Genomic DNA, 24,718 nt, shown 5'->3' with positions numbered 1-24,718 from the left:
TTATGCTATAGTAAGTGTGCAACATTGAGCACTTAACCTTTTATGTATGAATGTACTTGTCTAGGAAATGCACATTTTCTATAACATTAAGAAGATTAAATATGGTCATGCATGCAAATCTTCTCACAAGGTCACATCGCAGATGTTTAATGAAGTTCAAATAAATATATGGCTGTCACCACTTCATCACTAAGGAATGAAGAGAGGATATTTGTGCAATTACATTGACTCCTTAGGGAAAACTCACTAAGTTTAGTCAGCTTCCTTTTTCTTTCTTAGTTCCAAGATTGAGGTTTTTTTGGGATCCTCCCCATCTCTAAGGGGCTCAACTATAATACTGACATCCAGCTGCACAGAGACTTTCATACTGGATATGTGCTTTTCCTTCATGAATTTACCCCACAAGGTAAACACCACCAGCCTAATCTCGATAAAGTTTTACTTTAGTCATGTAACTTATTTTTTATGAAATCTCTAAAACCCAACCAAATCATTGTCTGTTAAGTCAAGTCCGACATATGACAGCCCCTGATGGGTCAGAATAGGCAGGTACCACAGTGACTCCCAAATGTCTGGATATGCTCAGACTCTAAGATATTTAAGATCTTCCACTATCTATATAAGGAGCCCTGGTGGCACATTGGATTAAGTGTTGGGCTGAAAACTGCAAGGTTGGCGGTTCAAACCTACTAGCCCTTCTGAGGAAGAAATGTGAAGTTCTGTGCTTCCACAAAGAGCCATCGTCTCTGAAACCCTAAAGAGCATCTCTGCTCTGTCCTACAAGGTCACCGTATGCTGGAATCAATTTGATGACAGTGGGTTTGGCTTGGTTTGTCTCATTCTTCATATTTATATATGGCTATATTCAAAATGGGAAATTTGTGAGTAAAATACTATCAACATTGACAGATAAAAATTGTAAACTACTACCCAACATCCTTCAAATAAACATACTGAGAATGAGTTATACACACTCACCTATTCAGTAACAGATGTTTTTAAACCATTCCCCCACTAGAACTGGTCAACTGTCTCTCAAAGACATGAGTGTTTGACTCTTTTGTACCAAGTAGAGAAGTTTATGTTGGGCTGCATATCAAGATTGTCTTGTGACTTATAGAAGCACAGAGAGTAGAATAATAAGAGGAAGAGCAGCAACAATTCAATAATGTCTGTTTCAGGCCAGTTTGTATAAAAAATAAAGAATAAGTTAAAGGTTCATTGGCAATGCCTTACTTGAGAACGAAATTCAGTGAAACAAGAGTGACAAAATGTAGCAAAGGAGAGAGAGCACAGGTTGCCTTATTGCTCAGCCTTACTGGCTGGCTTTAGAGAATCTAGAACAAGGAGATGAAGAGAGAATTCATTTGCTGACGCTCACCTAGCTCCTGCATTCCATTGGTCAATATACATACCATTGGAATAGAGTTCCTGCATCTCAGTGATGCCATTAGTCTTTGTTTAGAATTTAATGGCAGTGATGCTGCTCATGCCAAGGAACCTGGGTAAATAGAGGTGGAGTACTTGGCTATCAACTGAAAGGGCAGCAGTTTAAGTCTACCAGCCACTGGAGGAAAATTTGGCAGTCTCCTTCTGTAATGATTTCAACGTTAGAAACTCTGCCCTACCAGGTCAATCTGGGTCGGATTTGACACCATGACAATGGATTTCTTCATTTTCTTTTAAAGGCTCGTGAAAGACACCGATAAAGCAGGAGGACGCACACTGAGGAGGGAAGACCTTTAACCACAAGGTACGTTGGGCACCTGTGAAAGGAGAGATGAGCAAGGAGGCTTGGTCTGGGCAAGCCTCAGTCTGGGAGGCAAATCTGACAAAGACTAGATCAATCTCACAGGACCCTCTAGAGCAAAGGCTGCCTGTTAGTGGAGTACCACATTTGACAGAAAGAACCAGAATAATTTTCTTTGTTGTGCTGCGTTGTGTGTTTTAGGCTACTAGGGAGACCCTGGCCTGGGCCCCCAAGCTATGACAGATCTCAAAGACATTGCAACGGGATGCTATTAGCAAATTGCATCACTCAATAACTAAACAGTAAGTTCCTTCTTGAAGGAAGATCCAAGTAGCACGTCTCCATGGCTACTGCACCCTCCAAGACCTTGCCTCAAGAGCAGCTGCACTGAACAAGAGGACAGTTTGGAGATCTGACCCTCCTAAGTTTAGAATCCAAAGCACATTGTCTTGTTTACTTTTTCTAATTTTTGACACTGTTCACCAGTTCACTAATACGTCTAACTTAATTCTGCCTGGTATCCGACAAGTATATCGGATTGATCTATAAGGCGTGTTGTTGTTTTCTCTTTATTTTTTTTAATTGTTTTACTAGGGGCTCATACAACTCTTATCACAATCCATACATACATCAATTGTGTAAAGCACATTTGTACATTCATTGTCCTCATCATTCTCAAAACATTTGCTCTCCACTTAAGCCCCTGGCATCAGGTCCTCGTTTTTTTTTCCCCTCCCTCCCCCCCCTCCCTCATGAGCCCTTGATAATTTATAAATTATTATTTTGTCATATCTTGCCCTGTCCAATGTCTCCCTTCACCCACTTTTCTGTCGTCCGTCCCCCAGGGAGGAGGTTCCCTCTTTCCAACCCACTCTCCCTCTACTCTCCCAGTATCGCCACTCACTAAATGGTTCCTCCACCCCCCACTATCATGATCCGAATTCTACCTTGCAAGTCTGGCTAGACCAGAGGATGTACACTGGTACAGATAGAAACTGGAAACACAAGGAATCCAGGGCGGATGATCCCTTTAGGACCAGTTGTTATTTTCTTTTTAAGAAAGCATTATTTAGAAGCTATACCAAAATAATATCTACATCTGATTTGTACGGCTTGTCTCTACAGAAAGACCAAAGACATCTATAAATACTTGAGAGATAAAACATGATTAGTTAAATATAATTAAAAGACATGCACGGAGTTTAAATCCATGAAACAGGTTTAATTAATGTATATAAATGAATTTATTTATTTATCCAATTATACATATATATTTTCATCCCATTTCATGGATTTTATATATATTAATGGCAAGGAAAAACGTTCTGACCTAGAAGTTGTTGATGAAATTATATTTCAAATTAGACTACAAAGAATCTTAGGTTCTAGTAAATGAAACAGTTTTATACTTACGGGTAGAGCAATCAAGTTATTGGTCCCACCCCCACCCCCCATTTCTAGGTCTCTCTGCCTATCTCTCTTTTCATGTCTCTATTGCAAATTCCCAGCATGCTCTTGGCAGCTCTGGGAACAAATGGAGAGCTAATGTTTTCCTCACGAAAAGCTCCAATATCCTTGGAGAAAAGCATGTCCTGGAATTTCTCAGGAAGCCAACACAGTCTCCTGTACTGTGGCAGCTGATCGCCTGGAGTGAAGTACAAGAAGCCTTCAACCTAAGAGTAGGCTGTGTCCTCAAAGCTGCATATTCCAAATCCATAACTCAATTCCCCATGGAAGGACTTCATGATTACTAATGTTTAACCATTATTACATAAGTGTACTCTGGACCAAGCATTTTAACTGTCAATGAACCAAAGCAATGAAAATGGGATTCGTTTATAAAGAAGCCTTGCCATTACCATTTCCTAAGTCAGGATGTGCTAACCTCCTTGGATGATCCAAATGGAACTTCTAGCCTAATGGGTGCCATTTCCAACCCAGCCTGAGGTGACTCTGAAGACAGACCTGTTGACCCACTAGCAAGAGGTTGCATCCTTGAAAACCCTAGGGAGTAGCTCTTACTCTGCACACCTGGGTCACCATGAATTGGGATAAATTAAAAAGCAAGTAACAATAGCAAACTTCTTGTTACGAAGAGTGAGTGCACTTTAAAATAAACAGGAAATCAGAAAGAGAAACCAATTTTGCTACAGCAATACAGTGGACATTCTCTCAATTATTGTAGCAGCAATGGGGTAAGGAGTGGAGCAAGGAATGAATTATCATACTGTTCCTATTAAGACTCAGGGCCACCAGCAGAAGCATGTAATCTATGTAGTCATGGTGTTACGTGCTAAATGGATTCTGCATCTTGAATTCTTAGTACTTGTGAAACATGGTACTTCATCTCTTTGTCTTTCACTAGGACTTCCAGATTTTGTCACCAACCCTGCTAATCCTGGTGACATTTGTCATCTCATTTTGTTCTCCCAAATGTCTGTAAGGTAGGCAACACAGATTTGACTGTTTCTTTTGCAAGTATGTGGATCGAGATTCAAAAAATAAATTTACTGAGAAACTAATACATAGTGAAGCAAAACACAGAAGCCCAGTCCTCAAAGTGAGGCTTCTTTCCATTAGCCACACCGCCTCCAGACCCGCGAAGCCATAGTTGAATCCACAGATCAGACACAAATGAGGGGTTGCTGTAAAGAAAGGACAAGTGAAAATTAGCTTCATGTTCTAGTAGCTCCACGTTACTTACTGTGTTTCACCTCAATGTCTTTCTTTTCTCAGTGACAAGATCTTGCTACATGTCCTTTCTTTTCTGTGTCTTAAAAGACCTCAAAAGTTGACCATTTAGCCATTAACTGAACCCCACTGATCTTCATTAAATGCCCTTTCCTTAATTGGTAAGGCTATAACTAGCTTTCCTGAGACTGTTTGACCCCTGTCAGCAAACAGATATGGTCTTGCTAGCTGAATATGTGGACTTCTTTATCTTTAAATGGTAGGAATTTAAATTCTTAATTATGCATCTGTGAGGCATAACTGAAAAAAAATTTTTTTATAGAATGTGATAGAGGCCATATCACCCTGTTAGAGAATACCTACAAGTATCAGATGGAGAAAGGGAGTCGTAATGATGAGGAATCCATATATAAGATTTTAGACACCCACAGAGATATACAATATGGCAGGAAGAACTCAGAGTTCTTGATTTTGCACAATAGATCTGAGGATGGAAGGTTTCTAAAGACTCTCATGTGTAAAAGAAGAGCAGTTTTAAAGCCTTCTGGGACTAGAAAGTTATCCATTTTTTCTAATTTGCTCCCAAAAACTCTCAATGGTCCAGTGGGCTACGCATTGGACTGCTAACCTCAAGGTCAACAGTGCAAACCCACTAGCTGCTCTATAGGAGGAAGATACAGCTATCTGCTTCTGTAACAATGTATAGCCCTGGAAGCCCTATGGGACAGCTATGGAAACTATAGATTTATAGAAGCTGTCTGCTTCTCTAAAGGTTTACAGCTTGGGAAACCCTATGGGTTACTATGCATCTGAATTGACTTATCATTAGGGGGTGGGTGGCTCAAGGTTAAATGATTGTTTGAAATGACAGTGTTTTGAAGCCCATTGCCGGCTTATGGGGGAAGATGTAGCAGTAAAACTATAGTCGTAGATACCCCATGGGGCAGTTTTACTTTGTCCTATACGACTCTGCTAGTCAGAAATTGTCTCAAGGGCAACTATCTGCAGCAATGTGCTTAAAATGCAAAGGGTTATTTTGAATTCACCAAAGTCTTTGGTCTTGGGATAAAGTGACCGCCAAGCCCAGAGTAAATCTCACTGAACTTTAGGGTGGGAAAATAGTGAACATACTTACTGGAATGCCCTATATAAAAACAAAAGCCAAGCAAACTCACTTCCTTCTAGTGCAGCGGTTCTCAACCTTCCTAATGCCGCGACCCTTTAATACAGTTCCTCATGTTGTAGTAACCCACCCCCCCAACCATAAAATTGCTACTTCATAACTGCAATTTTGCTACTGTTATGAATCAGGTGACCCCTGGGAAAGGGTGATTTGACCCCCCAAAGGGGTCGTGACCCACAGGTTGAGAACCACTGTTCTATTGCATTCTAGCTAGAAGTTACCCTCTAGGGTAGAATAGAATCCCCTCATGGAGTTTCCAGGGCTCTAAATCTGTAAGAAAACCATTGTCACATCTTTCTCCCACAGAGCAACTGATGAGTTCAACCCGCTGACCTTCCCAATGAGCAGCCAATGGTTTAACCTCTGTAGCACTAGGGCTCCTTAAAAGAGACAGGAAAATCACCACTAAAGATAACATACCAAACACACTCCCTTTGTTTCGGCTTCTTTCAAACCATTGTATTAAGGCCTAACCTAGACATCATTCCATTCCATAGTTCAATCATGTCATGCAATATCACCATGTCAATTTCAAAACATGTTCTTCCTTCTTGTATTCCTTGATATCAGTTCCCCTCTACCCTCTACCTCCCCTGCCATACCCTCCAGGACCCTTAGTCCAGTTATTGTCTCTGTGGATTCACCCATCCTGTGTTTCATGTACTGAGAAACATGGAAAAATATGTAACAGAGTCAAAAAGTCTACCAACATTGACAAAATATAAGAGGTAAACCCCAATATGAAAACACACAGCAAATATTAAAAACTAAATCAAGCACACACAATACCAAAAAAGAGATCCAACGACAAGGTTTTAACCATTCAAGTCAGATTTATCATTTTAATAATGACTATAGTCATCTCTCCAATGCTCTCTGATAATCAGGTTATTCCCAGCCATCAATTATGGTTCGAGGGAAATCACCAGAGGCTCATTCGCTGTGTAGATCTTACAAGTGTATATGGGGCTTCCACTGCCATTCATGCCCTTCTGCTCGGCAGAATCTCACAGCGTAAGCTCTAAACCCGTTCTCTCCTTCAGATTTGGATGATGTCATATACAATCCCTGGATCATGGACGTTGGTGTGCTTCTTCCATGTGGGCTTCACTGACATCTCCCTTCGATGGCTGCTCATTTGAAAATTAGGCTTTCAGACCCCAGAGGCTATTCTGTCTGATAGCCAGGCACCATCTAATATTTTCACTACTTTTTGCTACAGCACCCATATCTCTTCCATACTTCCTTCATGACAGCAAGTATCGAGCAGAGCCATGTAGTAATAACTAGTTGTTCTTAGATTGGGGCTAGGATTAAATGCAAGCCCCAATTCCATTATTGAATTTATGCTTACTATCTGCCTTAGAGACATCTCTGTTATATTACGGTGGAGAATCATATCAGTCATCTCCCTGGAGCATAAGGACCCTCTGCTTTTAAGTTTTCCCCTGGTCTTTTTTTCTCCCAGTTAAAACAACTACTTTATTAGCTGTGTACGTTGTGCTTAGAAATTATGTGGAAAGAGAAAGAGTATAGAATCTTAGTCTCTTCTATTATGTGTGAGCCCCAAATCCATTCCTGAATCTATATTTTTCTCCCTCTGGCTCACCTTAGAGACATATGTGATATTTTATGGTAGCGAATCATGTTGTTTAGGAATTTTTAAAGATTAAAATTAATATAGTGGCTGAAAGATAGGTTCTACTTGTTAGAGTTTTGCCCCATGCTTTAGTAGCACACAATATAAAAGCCAAAGCAAGAGTTTCTAAACCATGCAGAGCTAAAATGGCTTCTCGGTTTACTTATTTGATAGCTTTGTAGATAGTTCCAATTTATTTAATGCCAATGTGTTTTTTCCAATTGGAGAGAATAATAACATCTACAGATTTGGTAGCATACCTGTTTTGTGCTTTGCAGAGTTGGTGCTCAAAAAGGAAAGCCATTCTTGTATTCTTATCATTTGTTCCCCTCATTTCAACTTAATTTGATGCACTTGGCTTTCACGGGAGACATTCTTTTACATCCTGAGTTGATTTGGGCTGAGTTGCACCGACTCTATCATCACTGATGACCCAGGTGACAAACCATTCACTCATTGGAGAAGGGAATGCAGTTCTTGTTCTGGGCTTGCTCAGGCCCGGGAAATCCCACACAAAGAGAATCTCTAGAATTATTCGGCTTCATCATCTTTCTCATTCCCATCGCTGGTCTTAACCCAGCACTGCTGTGGCCCAGTCCCAAAACCAACTTTGTGCTCAGAGGATCTGTCATTGAAGACACCACTGTGAATTGCATGATGGAAAGTGTTTAGTACTTTGATTACATGCTGCTTTCAACACATAGCCATTCTGTGAAAGGTACAATTAAACATTTACAATTCATTTAAGTACTGTAAATGTTTTTAAAGACATAGTTTTAAAGCATAACTGGGATGCTGGCTTTTCAGGGTTTTCTTTTTATGTAAATATTTGCAACTATGCAGGTTGATATATGTGGAGAAAATACCTATGAAAGGAGAGAATAAAATTTTATGAAGAAAAACTCTAGTGTTCTTGCTATTGCCAAGTTATAATACTTAAACCATGTTAATATCACCTGAGTTCTCCATATTTTTAAGGCTGATTGCAATTTTTATTTCTATGTGCAGATGGTAACAAATTGCACTTAATTTTTCTAACATAACTATTGCCTTCTGATTAAAATGTGATAAAATCTCTTTAGCAACAGTGTGAGTCACTTTGTGAACAATTAAACCTATCTCTCAGTAATTATAGAAATCTATCCTGATAATATAAATACTTTAAAAATAATTTTTAAGTTCTTCTGAGTCTATCTGATAACATAGCTTACTTTAAGTTGTGCTCTTTTTTCCCACACTTGGATCTTAGTAGGCTATAGAAAATATTCACAAATATATTTAGTAGGGAAAAAGGTAACATGCTAACACACAAAGAAATAAATTTCATCGGAAAATTATTAAATCTGTTCATGGTACTGGTGAGAGCTGTGGAAGTATTTGCAGAAACTGGGTTGCAAGCAAGATTACCAGATATATAATATTTTATATGCTGAGCCTTGACCCCAGTACACTGCTGATCCAAACAAGGACTGATCTTCACAACCTCTGAGATCTGATCCTTGACTCCTTGTGACTGCTTACCTTTGAGCCATCCCAGCAAGGAGTCTTGGCTATTGCAGTCTCCACCCATCCACCTCACAGCAGAAGTAAAACTGTCCCCACTACTATTCCCTAGGCCTCTCCTCAGGCAGAGAAGTCATAGTGGTGATGCCCAGTCAGACACCTTCAGATGTCAGGTCTCAGGAGAAGGCTAAGCCACGGTGGGCAAGATGTTCCCTCCCCAGTGCTGTCCACTAGGTGAGTGAATCTGTGGTTAACCCTGTAGCTCTCTGAGGTGGGGACACTGGGGGGCAGCAGCAGCACCAGTTATGCTAGTGTATTGGGAACTGAAGAACTTCTCATTTTACTTTATTAAAACATTATTGTAAGCAAAATAGATACCGGTATTTGTTCCATTATATATTGTGCACTTACTATATATCAGCAAGTCAATTAAGCCCACTGAAGAAGACAAGTTCATTTCTTGACCTCATCATACTGATATGCTTATAGTTAGTGGGGTTATAATGCAATGTGGTGTTATGATAAGAAAACTAGGATGAAAGAATCTTAAAATTGTTAATAAGGGGGCAGGGGTAGTACAGTGGTCAAATTCTGACCTTCTAGGCAGAACATTCAAGTTCAATTTCCTGTCAACGCAGCTCATGCACAGCCACCATCTGCTGTCAATGGGCCTATAGATGCTGCTGTGATGCAAAACAGATCTCAGGGGAGTTTCTAGACAGGCAGATGAGGAAGAAAGTCCAGGTGATCTACTCCAGAAAAATCAATCCGTGGAAATCCTGTAGATCACAACAGTCTAGTTCACAACTAATCCTGGAGATGGCACAAGTTTCAGTGCATTGTGCTTGGGGTTGTCTTCAATTAGGGGCTGACTCAGTGGCAGCTTACAGCAACAACGTATTATTTTATAGAAAGAGCTCTAGCTCACAGATTAAGGAGTTTGTATCTTGGTCTGTTGGTTTAGGGGACTCGTTAAAAATCTGTAAATGAAATAATCAGAGAAGTATTTGGCATGGATTAATCTGAGTGGCATGTATAGATTACATTGGCCCAGGTGGGGATTTAAGATAGAAATGACCATGAGAAGGGTAGTGAAGTAATACATGTGAGAGGTTAAGAGATGAGGAAGTATAGTTATAGTCATGAGAAATGAGGATACTACTAAAGGAATGTCCAATAGATTAACAGAACAAAACCCAGAGACTAGACTAGGCCTGTGCATGAATCTGATAAGGATGAATTTAAGACAATGAAATAAGAAAGACTATTCAAATATAGTGTTCAGATGATGAGCAAATGTAGTATACAGAATGTGTGATGGATTGGAAATTTGAAGGAAAATTTCTGAGCAGTATCAGGGAAGGAAAAAAATTGGCTAACGTCCCTTTATAATTCCTATTCACATTAAATGATTGAGGTTGTTCAATTTGGTTGCATAGTTTATCAGCCACCATAAGGCAACCAATGGTAGAAGTTGTTTTATGTTAGTGCTTGACTGTTGAATCACATTGCCTCGGTATTTAATCTCTGTTTTTAAAGAATTGTTGAGTGACCTAAAACCAGAAACAAGGCAGATATATTTCCTGTGAAAGAAATTACAAGAGAATCAAGGGAAAAAAAGTCAGTGTTCTGTACTTAAATGTACATACAACAACATATCGTTCAATTAATGTTAAATACTGATTTATAAATGTATACTGGAAGAACACAGATCCAGTCTCCATTCTTGATAATGAATATAATTTAGGAAGGAGCTTTGAATTCTAAAATCTTAGAACAAGTTCTGTAGTTAACATGTATTGTCCAAAGAACTGCTAATAATAATAAAATAAGATGGTTTATATAAATAAACATAAGACACACCAATACTGGCAGGCGACGCAAAGTGACTCGAGGTTTCACCTCTCTGGGTTCTTGTCCTACTTGGAAGAAAGAATTCAAACAAGGGAGGGATAGCATCAGATCAGAGTCAAAGAAAAGACTGGAAGAATGGAAGGAGTGAGCTTGAGAAGGCACTTTGGTATGGAGCACCAAAGGACCCCCAGCTCTTCCGAGGGCCTTATAGAATGAAGAACTAGGTTTTTAGCATGTTAATGGTCACCACTGGCTACCTTTTCAGCAGATCTTCTGTTGTTGCCTTCCCCACTTTCACAGCACATGCACCCCTGTTCCCTAGAGTTCATGCCGTGTCCTTGTCACCAGACTCCTAAAACCAACGGCGAATTCAGCCATTGTGGGGGTAATGTGAAAATCCTTTCTTTGCTTGTCCACATCCTTCAATATCCTCACCTCTGCCATTGATACGGAGATGTGGCTTGTCTGCCCTTACTCTGTCTTTCTGCTGGAAAGGCATGAGGGCAGTGGGTTTTCACTTCCATTTGGTGTCGGCTTTATCTATTGTCAATCTCGTTTCCCATTTTGCCCAGTTCTAGCATGTACTGAAGACAGAACCATTAGTCTACTTTGACCTGTCCCGTGTTTAAATATATTAAATAATAACAATAAAGCCATTGGCATTCCGTTGATTCCAATTCACGGTGACCTGTTTGTGCAGAGAACAGCTGTGTTCCACAGGCCTTTCTTCCACTGGGCCTCTGAGTGTTTTCAAACTGCCAAGCAGTTATTTGGTAGTTAAGTGCGTACCACCATACCACCCGGTGCCCCAAACAAAACCCTCTGACATCAAGGCAATTCTATTATAGTCATGATTTTAAGAGTTTACAAAACTCATCAACAATCAGATGATCTGAAATTCTACTAAGAAATATGTTCATCTTCAAAATGATATTAACAATTAAGTGGAATTTTTTAATTTTAGTAGGCATGATTGTCTGATAATTATTCACACCACGTCACATCATATTATTAACTAACACCTGCTGGAATTACGGATTGCTAGGGCCATTTCAAAACATTGTTGGCCAATATCCATCCATCAGCTTTAAAGATGCCTCTGGTTCACTTTACAAATGATAAATTTCCAAGTATTTTTTCAATGTAAGTGAGGGTGTTTAGTGTCGGTTACATGTATCTGTACATATACCTGTAAAGACTCCTATATTTTAAGGAACGCTTTCCTTCAAGGTGGCAATCAAGGTGGAATCAGGTGGTTCACATGCATAAAACCATGTTTTGCTGAAAGAGCCATATCTGGATTCCTAACGTGGCATTAAGAATCCTCCAAATTCCTGATGCAAACTTGCGTTCCATTTCATTTCCAAATAGTAAGCTTCTCCCTCTGGCCTGCCTTGTCTATTTATCTTCTCGATTGGCCTTTCCTTTGCCCACACTTTGGTTCATGTTTTTCTCACTTCCTTTTCCCTGACCAAACTATAGCCATTTTTCAAGCCCAAGCTTAAATTCATTTTTTTTCCTTGTAAATTATGGCAGCTCACTAATTTTCCTTTTCCTGGTAAGAGCTGGTGTTGGGGGTAAAAATAAAGAAACAGAAAAATAATACTAGAAACAAAAATGTGCTTTGCTTTAGCCTGCCATATTTCTTTTGGTTTAAAATCATTCAAACAACCAGGAAAATCTCTTCTTTGAAAAGTTTAACCAATACAAGTGAATAAACCTGTAGTACTTATATGATCATTTGTCAATTTGAGGATTCAGAGTGAAGGGGTGGAGTCTAGGCTGTCAATCAGGTCATAACCAATGAGACCTCTGTGTGGGCATGGCCTTATAAGGATTCTGGGAACTCGTGTATTTTCCTCCTTGGAGGCAAAAGACACATACTCTCTAGGTTCACTCCCTGCGAGACACCCCTGAGGAGAAGACACTTGGACCTACCCTGGTGCATTCCTGGGAGCTGGAAAAGCCATGTGGAGACCCCTGCCAGCGCTGAGCTGCTAACAATGCCACTGGATTCACAAGACTTCCTATCTACTGACCTGTGATATTCCTACATTCAGTGTCATTGCATGTGTTTTGTGAGTCTGAAGAAGACTTTATAGATTGGTAGTGGACATATGGGCTAATATCGGACTTATGGACTCGATCTGGACTGGGCTAGGATGTTTTCTCAATATTCAACTGCTCTTGTGTATAAAACTCTTCTTTATACACATATAGGTCTCCCTGGATTTGTTTCTCTAGTCTACCCTGACTAACATGAAACCTTTCAAGCACATTTTAAAAAATTGACACACATTACACGAAACTAGGAAATTGAAATTGTGGTCTAAAGCCACACATTCCTATCATCTAAAAGTGTCCTAACAAGGATCTGTCTTGGGCTTTGTGCCCTTTAAAAGGCCAACCTCTGTGCGCTCTGAGGAGCCCTGGTGGCATCCTGAACTAATCATGGGGCTGCTAACTGCAAGGGCCGTCTTTGAATTCGCCGGCTATTCAGAGGGACATAAATAAGGCAGTATGCATCCTAAAGATTTACAGTCCCAGAAACCCTGTGGAGTGATGTATCCTAGTCTATAGGATCACTGTGTTGGAATTGACTCAACTCAATGGGAGGGTGTATTTGGTTTATTTGAGATCAAATGGACAACAGAAACCTGATAGGCTAGATGGCAAGTTCAGGGCGGTATATTTATGTGACCGGTTGGGGAACCATTCAGAGAAGACAATTGGTGGCCCAACGAGAAGGATGTGATCAATGCGAGAGTTGTACACATAGAAATGGTTGAATTGGCAGCTGCTCTGCTGTGTGTCTGCTTAACAGCAGTAACAAAAGCAAAATAAATCTTTACTCTTGAAATCTCGTACAAGAACGCTCTGGGGTCCGTCGCTAAGAGACCTCCTGAGTCGGTCCCACCTGGTCTGCTTTTCCTCCTCCTGGTGGGTCGGCCCTTGGTATTGGGTCATCCTTTTGCTTCTCCCTCTCCAAGGAAACCCTTTGTGTCTGTTCCGTTCTCGTGCGCCTCTGCTCCACAAACTATGCTGAAGGCGTATCCCTAGGTGAATGCTTTTGGTAGCAGGTGGACATCCATGTGTGATCAGTGATTACAGTGCTTCTGCGACTCCTGTTGCTCAGGCTATAAAGTTCCTGTCCTAATATGTGTCCTCTCTGTCTAGAAAGCAATTACCTTTGCATAAAACTTCTCACTTGAAATGAGGTCACTCTGATTGTTCCCTGTATTGCATTGTATTTCAAACGGTGCTTGTGCTGCAAAGAATGACCCAAATCACTGTATCCTGGGGTCTTTTCTGACTCTAAACTATAGACATTTGTTTCCAAAATTACTGTGAAATCCCACTCCTTCCACTGGGGGGACTTATGTAACTGGCAATTGCCTCCCCAAGTACTGCCATTAAGCTCCAGAAGGGAGCTATCAACTGTGCCCAACCTAGTCAAACACTTACTTCAGCAACTCCTGCACTGTCCCTTCATAGTATGGAAGTGTCTGGGCCCTTTCTGGGGTCAAGGCGACAACAGGCGACTGCACTTAAGTACGTATCTGGAGGGTCAAACAAGACAAAGAGAAATGTTGACTCAGGGCAGCCAGAGAAGACATGGCTAAATGGAAAATTAAGTAGGAAGGAAAAGAAAAGCTTATCACTAGAAAGAAATAGTCCTGATGTTATTTATAAAAATAACAATATTGACAGTAAATGGTACAGTACCTGGAGAATAAATGCTCTTTATTCATGCCCTGTGCTGCTAAGTGAAACGTTTGGGGTCCAAACCCACCCAACAACTCCTATGGAGACAGATCTAGTGACCTGATCTCATAATAACAGCAAACTGACACGGCGTACCATGGGGCAGTGTTTACATGGTTGCTATGAGTCAGGGTCTCCTCAAAGACATTCCAGAATGAAAACCATCATGGGATGAACTTATGAGAAATAACAATGTGTGTGCAATTATAAAGCCAGTGCTCTTTCCAATACATCTCACAGTGGCTTCAGCATTGAGGTTGGCTTTAACCTCTGGTTTCTGTGTAAAGAAAAGAAGATTGACGTTAAGTGGGATCGAAAGACCTAGTCAAGGCTGACAGAACGTAAGGAGAATGATGGATTCTTAATCTCCTTTCTTTCCATTAGTCCCTCCGCATTGGCTTCTGCCCCGTGCCCAAGAATTAAGCTCCTTTTTTGCCTCCGTTAAAACGCTGACGCTACAAGACTCACTCCAGCATCAAGTCCTTCCCTTTGAAAACGTACTAGATTTCAGTCTCTGTCAGATCCCCAATTTCCCTCCAAGGATGCAACATCAGCAGACTTCGTGTAGTCAATGCTTACACCTTCCACTGATCAAGCATGTTGATATTCTCGCTGTGGCCACCTGCCCTTTCCCTCTGGGAACGCTCTGTCCCTCAGGATTGACTCCTCACCTCAACGGAGATGTGTTGTCTCAAAACCTGAATGATGATCCTGTGCTGCTTCCACCAGAACAGAACGGGAGTAATGACATTCTCTCAACATCCTCGGCCTTTTGAAGTTACCTGAGCCAGGCCCCCTTGTCTGGAAATAGTTAAGGCGATGTTTTTAGAGCTTTCCTCTTAAAAACCCCAGCTCTGAGACAAGGCCCACAACAACCCAAATGGAAGAAATAAAGTGAGTCGTAGGAGACCCTTCCAATGGCAAAGATGTTCGCCTCTACAGTACAATGCCCTTACGATTTTGAAGAACTCTTTTCATGGCATAATTTCCCTCTGAGTAAATTTAGAATTTGCCTGATAATAATGTGGTAGGCACTGAAAGATCTTCCAAATATCAGTGAACAACCTTTAATAAGACATAAAAATTCTCAGTATGTGTTGGTGTAGGTTTCCCATAAGAACAGATATTTCAGAAGAAAAAAGGGCAAACCTGCCAGCTAGTCTTGAGATTAGAAGCAGGCACTAGGAGTGTTCTGGTAGCTGCACAAAGAGATATCAAAGCGAGCACTTTGTCTTTTGATGAAATATTGCCCTTTTCCCCAAGTAATATCTAATTATTAATGCTCTGCCCAAGAATAGTAACACCGGTGCTCATGTGCTCGTTGTCAGGGGCCTGGAGTACAGAGCAGTCATTGGCTAATAATTATAGAGTCTTTCTAGATCATGAATAAGGCAAAGGTTATTAGTGGGCTATTGTTATTAGGATGCTATTTCCAGGTGTGCTAAATAAAACTAACTCTTGCCCTGAAACCACCTTGTCTAATGAACTGAATATTAATACGACTGAGCAAGGATGTGGTAAGAAAGAAGGGAGTCTGAAAACAAAAATCTAGACCTAATCCAATTGTTTGTATTGGCATCACGATGAATTCCACTTAAGGATGTTTCTGCAACTCAGTTTCCTCACCTGGAAAGTGGGTTCATCAATCCTGAATTTATTTTTATGAGAATCAAAGAAGCATAAATGCACATATGTATTGACCAAAAAAGCCTTATATATATAATTATTCTTACACTGAGACTCTCTGAGATAGGCAAGCTTTCCCAGAAGCGCTGGTAAATGTGAAAGAATGGACAAGGAAGAGTCTAGATATTTCCTGGAAACTACATTTGGGAAAGGAGGGGACATGATGGTTCACATCACTTCCTCTTCCAAAAAGTACCATCCCAGCATGGAAGACTTAGGTCATGGTTCAAGCAATATTTGAGGAAGTTTTATTATGAGCTTCTGTTAACTTTTATCAAATAAATGTGTCAATATAACTAGTGACTGCCATATCCACCCGACCCCACCCCGGCCCTGTGTTCCCGCTAATTTCCTTGAGAAGTCAGAAATTCTAACAATGTTCTGTTCCATTTCTTTAGTCTGAATCAATACACACGGGGAGTATCCAGACTAATTGATAAATTTTAGGTGGGGGCATGATATGATTTGTCATGTGGCAATATTAAATTAATATTCAAATGATCTCACTAAACAGTCTGCTTATAATTCATCACACCAAAATTTCCAACTAACTGTCATCAAGTCGATGACAAGTAATCTTTTATTTTTTTTAAATCATTTTATTAGGGGCTCTTAGGGCTCTTTCAGCTCTTTACAGGATTGAATTCTTCACCTTCCTCCAGCCCAGGGGCTGGTGGTTTCAAACTTGGGATCTTATAGTTAGCCGCCCAGCACATAACCACTCTACCTTCAGAGTTTCTTTATGATTCCTCACAAACACCAAGATTTTCTCCTCATCACTCAAGTTTGCCCTTTTGTATCAAACACTTTGTGAGCCACTCCAAACATAATACGGGCTGAAGCCCAAATCTGGCAAATAACATAAACAGTGAGGACTGAGTCCCCTGCTAGGAAACTCTGCCAGGCAGCAGTCCAAGCACGGAGAAGAGAAGGGTGAATAATGCGATCAGAATCCCTGACTTTAGGCCATCCCCCAACTAGACGGCGCATGCTCCATCAGAGCCCACCACCAGGTGTGAAAGAAAGAGGAAGTGGCACTGCAGGCCCCTGAAGGCTCCTGAACTTGGGCAAATGGCGCTGTCATCCTGCCCTGGCCCCTCTCCAGTTCTGAGAGCATCACAGTGCTACTGCAGTTTGCTTATAGTGTCGGGGAGAGTGTCTCCACCTATCTTTTCTTCCCCTCACTTCTCAAATAATCGAATTTATGACCACACATTGAAAAGAGAAAAGAACCAGGGAAGAGCTTCCCTGCCTATCGCACACCACGGGGAATGAGAATGTGTTCATTTGCTCATTCATTAAAGCAAGAGTAATGAGACACAAAAGATATTATAGGAGTCATGCAAGTTGCTAGAATGACAGAGATGCACAAGATAGATACTATTTCGGCTGCCAAGGTGCAATAGTAGGCAAGATGTCGACATTAAAATGAGTAATTACAGTATCACTGAATAACTGTTAGACATGTATACAAGGGTCCGTGGCAAGACTGAGGGGGAAAGCTGCTACCTCTGAGAATTGCGTGGGAGAAGATTAACATTTGACTAGACTTTCAGGAGGGAAAGTGGGGACGTGGTGGACAAGAAGGGAAGAAAAAAGGATTCTAGGACAAGGAGAAGCATCCGCAAAGGCAGACAATTATGAGTGTGCATGGACCAATCAGGGACCAGGAAATTCAAAGAGACTGGCGCATCGATTGTGTGGTAGGGAAAGGTCAGAGAAGTGGCTGGAAGATGGAGTGAGGTCACACCGTGAAGACCGTGAACGTCAGATAAGGGAGTTAGCCTGTATTCTCTGAGGAGGAACATGGGAGCGAGGGAGTGACGAGCTCAAATGGGAGCTCTGCTCTGGTTCTTCTGGAAGCTGTATGGACAATGAACTGTCCATTGAAAGACAAAGTGTCCAGCTAAGGACGCGTTTCATGAATGGAAATGACGGCAGAGATGAGAAAGAAATAGACATTTTGTAAGAAATGTCAGCAGTGATCCCACACTGCCTTGAGGAAAAGTGAGCCTAAGGAGTGAGCAGTAGGTGGCCGTCAGTCAAAGGTTGATCTCCAAGATAAATGATTAGGTTGCATGACCATTGATTGAGATATGAAGACATACTTTTCATGGGAAAGAAGAGGGACGATTGGGTTTGGAGTGTCTAAACCCATCTGTAAATGAGATCCGTTGGCATGGTTGTTAAAGAGTTCTTCTGCAAAGCGAAAAGGCTAGTCCGTGGTCCTGTCCCTTGCCCCCAGCCCCCAACAACTGCACAGGTAAATGTAGCAGTCTATGTCCTCCGAGATTCATCTTGGAAACCCCAGGAGGCAGTCTTACCCTGTCCTCTGGTTTCACGGGGAACAGCAATCCACTCGACAACCCTGGATTGGTTGGAAGGCCATGTGTGCCCTACCTGGAATTGAAATTATAACTGAAGCTTTGGAAAGACCAGTTGAATGCAATCATCAGCATCATTAGCATAAAAAACGTCATGGTTGAAGCTATGCCAGGGAACAAAATCACCCAAACAAAGAGTCCAAGAAGAAAAATGTCCAGAGAACTCCAAGACTTAAAGACAAGTGGGAAGAAGGCGCGCTTCATGGCTGTTCCTACAACCCGGGAGGTTTCTAGTGTCCCTTGGCCATCCTGAAAAACCAAAACCAGACTCCCTGCCATCAAGTCAGGTCAGGCTCTTAGTGGCGCTCTATGGGAAGGTTAGACCCAGGACACCAGCAGGGCTCCCCCGTCCATTCTGTAAGACGCTGAAAACCCTCTCCAGCCCGCCTTTATCCTTTTTCTTTTGCTGATTTCCTCATCCAAAGGAATCTTTCATGCACGTGGATTTTGTTTGATCCTTTAATGGATTCATATCTTCTTCATTCTTTTTTTCCCCTAAATAAGATATGTATCCGTTGCCGTTAAAAGTGTGACTTTTTAACAGATTCTTGAACTGGTGGCTCAGAGCCATCAGCTCGTTCATCTTTGGCACCTGTCTCATCTCCAGGAGATTTTCAAGGACGACCTCCTCCACCACAGAATTCCATGAGTTTTCCCAATTCACACCTGGATTTCTTCAGGACTTTCACTTCTCAGACAAACACATCGGGGAGACCATGTGTTTGACTGGCGAGCTCTTTCTCTTTGGCTTTCCCAATGCTATCTAGAATCAATTTATTGACCCCTTCTTCCAACTCATTTGTCCTCACCTCTCAGGTCATGATTCCAATGGTTTGCTCTTGGCTTTGGCTGACGTGTTAGTGCTGAGTTTAAGAGTCTTCCGAATGTGATTGTTGCATCAAAGTTGCATTTAGAAAACGTAAGGAGGTCTGGGGCAAAAACTGCTGGACCAACTTCCATAGCTTGGATCTCATGTGTGAAAAAATGTGCTCCACCATCAAAAAGTAGCAGACCATGATTGAAGCTCATGCTGATGTCAAGACTACCGATGGCTCTATGTTTCCTCTACGCTTCACTCTTACCAAAAGAAAATAGTTAATGCTTCTGTGTGCTGATATACAGACACCACCTAATGGGAACATCTTGTAACTGCAGGCTGGGGGAAATACTCCCTCTCTCACCACCACTCCCACCCCCCTACCCCTTCACCCCCAACACACACCCAGCCCAAAATATTGGTTTCTGGTTATTAAAGGATGTTTCCAATAAGAAGCGGACAAGAGGTTAGGAATGTAGAACACAGAGGAGGGTGTATACTGAACACAAATAAAAGGAATTTGCAATTTATATTTTATGAATGACCTTCCTTTGAGCACTATAAGGAACTATGGAAAAGTCAGCCGTAACAGGTCCTATGGGGTTGATCCAACTCAGGTGACCATAGCAACATCTATTTAGACTGGTGACAATACAGTTGCTGGCAACAACCAGGCAGTGCTTAAAATCCAAACTTCCTATGGTGTCCTTCAAGGCATTACAAGAGTTGTCCTTAGGTACTCTCCCCAACTCTACCTGTGGCCTCTGCTGCTGTGGCACATCGTCACTACAATGCAGACACAATGGCTTCCTTGCAGTTCCTTGATCCTGAACGCATGTCTGCGTTAGGCTTTCATACTAACTGTCCCATTTCTCCCTCTAAAGCTTTGCAAAACCACCTCTTTCTCATCTTGGGTCCCCATCAGACCTTCCCTGACAGCCCTCACAAAAATGGTTCCCTTCTTCCTTTGGGTTATTTCATTCATGGAATTTATCACTGTCTGAGCTTGTGCTATTTATTTGCCTGCTTTTTGGTCTGTCTCCAAATCAACAGCGCAAATCCCATGGGGAAAGGGATTTTATGTGTCTTGTCTATTAGCACTCAGAAGAGTGCCATCACACTTGGAAAATATCTGAAGACTGAGTGAGTGAGCCTAGGGGTTCACAGACAGGGTCTGAGCAAAAGGTGTATTTGAGCCCCACAGTCCTGTGAAAGTGAGGTGCAAGCCAATGATGCTGATATATAATTAATAGGGGTCAGGGAAGGGACAGGAGAGAACATAAAGTTGATAGTGCCCGGCTATCAAAAGATAAAGCATCTGGGATCTTAAAGGCTTGAAGGTAAACAAGTGGCCATCTAGCTCAGAAGCAACAAAGCCCACATGGAAGAAGCACACCAGCCTATGTGATTACGAGGTGCCGAAGGGATCAGTTATCAGGCATCAAAGAACAAAAAATCATATTATTGTGTGCTCACCTCCATGATAGGATCGCTGAAGACAAATGGGTGCATAAGCAAATGTGGCGAAGAAAGCTGATGGTACCCAGCTATCAAAAGATATAGTGTCTGGGGTCTTAAAGGCTTGAAGGTAAACAAGCGGCCATCTAGCTCAGAAGCAACAAGGCCCACATGGAAGAAGCACACCAGCCTGTGTGATCATGAAGTGTCAAAGGGATCAGGTATCAGGCATCATCAGAACAAAAAATCTTACCATAGTGAATAGGGGGGGAGTGTGGAATGGAGACCCAAAGCCCATTTGTAGGCCACTGGAGAGCCCCTTGCAGAGAGGTCTCAGGGAGGAGATGAGCCAGTCAGGGTGCGATGTAGAAATGATAAAAAATACAACTTTCCTCTAGTTCCTAAATACTTCCTCCCCCCACCCCCCATCATGATCCAAATTCTACCTTGCAAATCTGGCTAGACCAGAGGATGTACACTGGTACAGATAGGAACTGGAAACACAGGGAGTCCAGGGCAGATGATCCCTTCAGGACCAGTGGTGTGAGTGGTGATACTGGAAGCATAGAGGGAGGGTGGGTTGGAAATGGGGAACTGATTACAAGGATCTACATGTGACCTCCTCCCTGGGAGATGGACAACAGAAAAGTGGGTGAAGAGAGACGTCGGACAGGGCAAGATATGTCAAAATAATAATTTATAAATTATCAAGGGCTCATGAGGAATGGGGGAGTGGCGAGGGTGGGGGTGGGGGATGAGGGCCTGATGCCAGGGGCTTAAGTGGAGAGCAAATATTTTGAGAATGATGAGGGCAATGAATGTACAAATGTGCCTTACACAATTGATGTATGTATGGATTGTGATTAGAGTTGTATGAGCCCATAAAAAAATAATTAAAAAGTTGAGAGTCTATGAACAGCCAGGAATCAGGGGTCAGTCAAGAGACTAGAAGTAGCAAAGGGGTTCGCATGGAGACTCCTGGGCTTTGTAGGCAATAGTCTGATCAGCTAGGTCCTCACCCCCTCTAGAAGCTAGGTCTCCTACTTAAGCCACTCAAAAGGCTTAGATGTCAGCAAGGACATAAGGAGCCCATTGTTCCCAATCTTTACAGTGGAAAGGCGTCATCTGTGATGAAGGCCTACGGGAATAACGAAAAATGCAGCTTCTTCAGGGATACACTGCTATTGTGTCTGATTCTATAGAAACTCTGCTTCTGTGTTTTTAATTAGTGCGCACATTATTCCAGTGTGGGGCCCCATAAAGATATACCGCCTTTTTTCCCCCCTGTTAGTTGCCTATTACTGCCAAATGGGTCAACGTGTAGAGATCTTACTTATAACAGAATGAAACTGTGCCTGCTCCGGCCCCATCTCCGTGATGCTCGGTATGGTTAAGCTACTGTGCCAATCCATCTCACAGATTTCTCTTATTGTTCCTGACCTTCTGCTTTACCAAAAATGGTGTTCTTTTAGAGCAATTCATCTTTCCTGAGTACATATCTGTCAGAGAGTCAAAGCCTCCCCATCCTTGCTTTGCTGCTTAGAATCTAGGCTACCCACTCTCCTGCATTACGAATCACAAAATAATTTCTGTATCGTATATCTCCTATAATTATCACCTTTGCTGAGAAATAGGCCAGGAAGTTTTCCTCTCATTTTTTATCTATGATATATTTAAAACTCTTAGAGAAATTTATCATAGAAAATTTCAAAAAATTTACATAAAGATATCATAATGAACTTTTATGTAACCCCATCTAATTTTAACAGCTATGAGCTAAGTCATATATCTCTATTCTCCACTGCCCTTATAAACATATACATTGAACATGTTTGAAGCAAATCTCAGAAATATCCTAGTCAATAATAGAGCAGGAATTTTAATTCTTAGTTTACCCCTAACATTCTGTGCCCCATAGAGCTTGTGACTTTTCCAAGAGGAGCTGATACCAAGGGCTTAAGCAGACAATGTTTTGGAAATGATGATGGCAACATATGTACCAATATGCGTGACACAATTGATGTGTAGAATGTTATAAGAGTTGTAAGATCCCCCAATGAAAATGATTTAAAAAAAAGAACATGTAAGTAAATGGTCTTAGAATTCAAAACAGGACTTAGATGGGTAAAAATAGTGTTAAGGTCGGGGTGAGAGACCTAAGTACAATGACAATTACACCCTCACTGGGTTTGGGTGTGTGTGACAATTTTCTGTTGTTCTGAGAGCGTGTGTGTGTGTGTGTGTGTGTGTGTGTGTGTGTGTTCTAAAAGAGGGAAGCAACTGCTTTAGAACGATTTCTGTTATGTTCTGCCCGGGAATCCTTGCAGGTCTTAGATTCTAGTGCAGCTAAATATTTTACTAACACAACCTCCCAGTGTGCTTGAAGACCTTAGGCTTCCAGGAAACAGCTGTGAAGATGTACCAGAGAGAAACAGAGAGCCAGGGGGTGGGAGTTATAGTCGGCCTGTGGGAACCTTACACCACCTGAACTGTCAGGAAAACAAATGCGATTGATGCGCACGCTTCTTTTTGAAAATCTGGTTGGCACAGCACAGCTCTCTGTCTTGGGCTGTTGAGACAGTGACAAATGAAATGCTCGCTGCCCTCACATTTATTTTATTTTAAAAGCCTCTGCCGATACTGTATCGGCCCTGATTGTGTTGGCTGCCATGCTGACAGCGGGATTAAGACCCCCTTCTCTATGCTAATCTGATCTCAATTACCCTTTTCCTACCTGGTTCGGAATGCCCCACAAAGGAGGCATTCTCTAAAAGTGTGTATGCGAGGATTCAGGTTGCCTTCCTTGCAGATGGTGCACCCAGAGAGTGAGCCCATCTGGAAAGTAGGGCCCTGGAGCTCGCCATTCCCCCATTTCGGGGCACAGGGTCAGGCTCTGTCCCTGCGTTGGAGTTTGAACACTCCGGATTTGGCTGGGTCGTATTGAATTGTTGTTTGCAGAGCTAAGGCAAAGGCACATGCACATTCACTGGCTAAACCCTCCCCGTAAAATAGCCCGTGAATGAGACTTGCCATACGGCGCCAAGAAAAATGAAAAGATTTAGAAGGATATTTAACACTTCGAATGCAAAACATTGTGTGCTTTTCTATCTGCCAACCATGTCTTGAGGGGAGGCCAGTAATTTTTTCATGATCTGCTAAGGAAACAAGTCGGCTGGGGTTCCCACAGCAACACATGGGCAATCAATAGCTGGAATTAGAAGGTAAAGCATTCTCATTCCAGGGACCACGATAAACCAAGAACGGATTTGGGTGTGAGAATATTCGAAGTTCTGGCGGCAAGCAATATAATGAAATCATTCCCCATGACAGGAGACGAGTATGCATAAAGATGCGGGAAACACAAGCATTCGCCTGGCGTTTAAGCCATTTGTTCGGTCAGTGTTATGAGTCCCCTAATAAGGTGTGATGAGGAAGGAAAGGGAAATATGCAGATGAGTAAGAGGGGGGACAATATTGCGGCAGTGAGATGATAGGAAGACAGGAGATCCTAAGCAGGTATGAAATAAATTTACTCATTGTTTAATCGAACAGCTCTTGCCTTTTCTCAAAAGAAAGTAGAGGCTTCAGTATGGCTGTACAAAACTCCTAATAGCATATGGCAATAAATATCATACCATTAATTTTGTCTCCAAAGGTAATGCATCAAATGAATAAAAATATGCTATTTTAAAAAATCATTTTATTGGGGGCTTGTACAACTCTTAGCACAATCCATCCATCCATCCATTGTGTCAAGCACATTTGTACATATGCTGCCGTCATTCTCAAAACATTTGCTTTCTCCTTGAGCCCTTGATATCAGCTCCTCAGTTTCCCTCCTTCCCCACTCCTCCCTCCCTCATGAACCCTTGATAAATTTATAAATTATTATTATTCTGTCATATCTTACACCATCCGACGTCTCCCTTCACCCACTTCTCTGCTGTCCGTCCCCCAGGGAGGAGGTTATATGTAGATCCTTGTAATC

Source organism: Echinops telfairi, unplaced genomic scaffold (genome assembly GCF_000313985.2).
Source record: "Echinops telfairi isolate 266 unplaced genomic scaffold, ASM31398v2 ScPeMD7_6;HRSCAF=24_0, whole genome shotgun sequence".
In the NCBI taxonomy this organism is placed as follows: Eukaryota; Metazoa; Chordata; class Mammalia; order Afrosoricida; family Tenrecidae; genus Echinops; species Echinops telfairi.
This window is presented reverse-complemented; position numbering follows the sequence as displayed.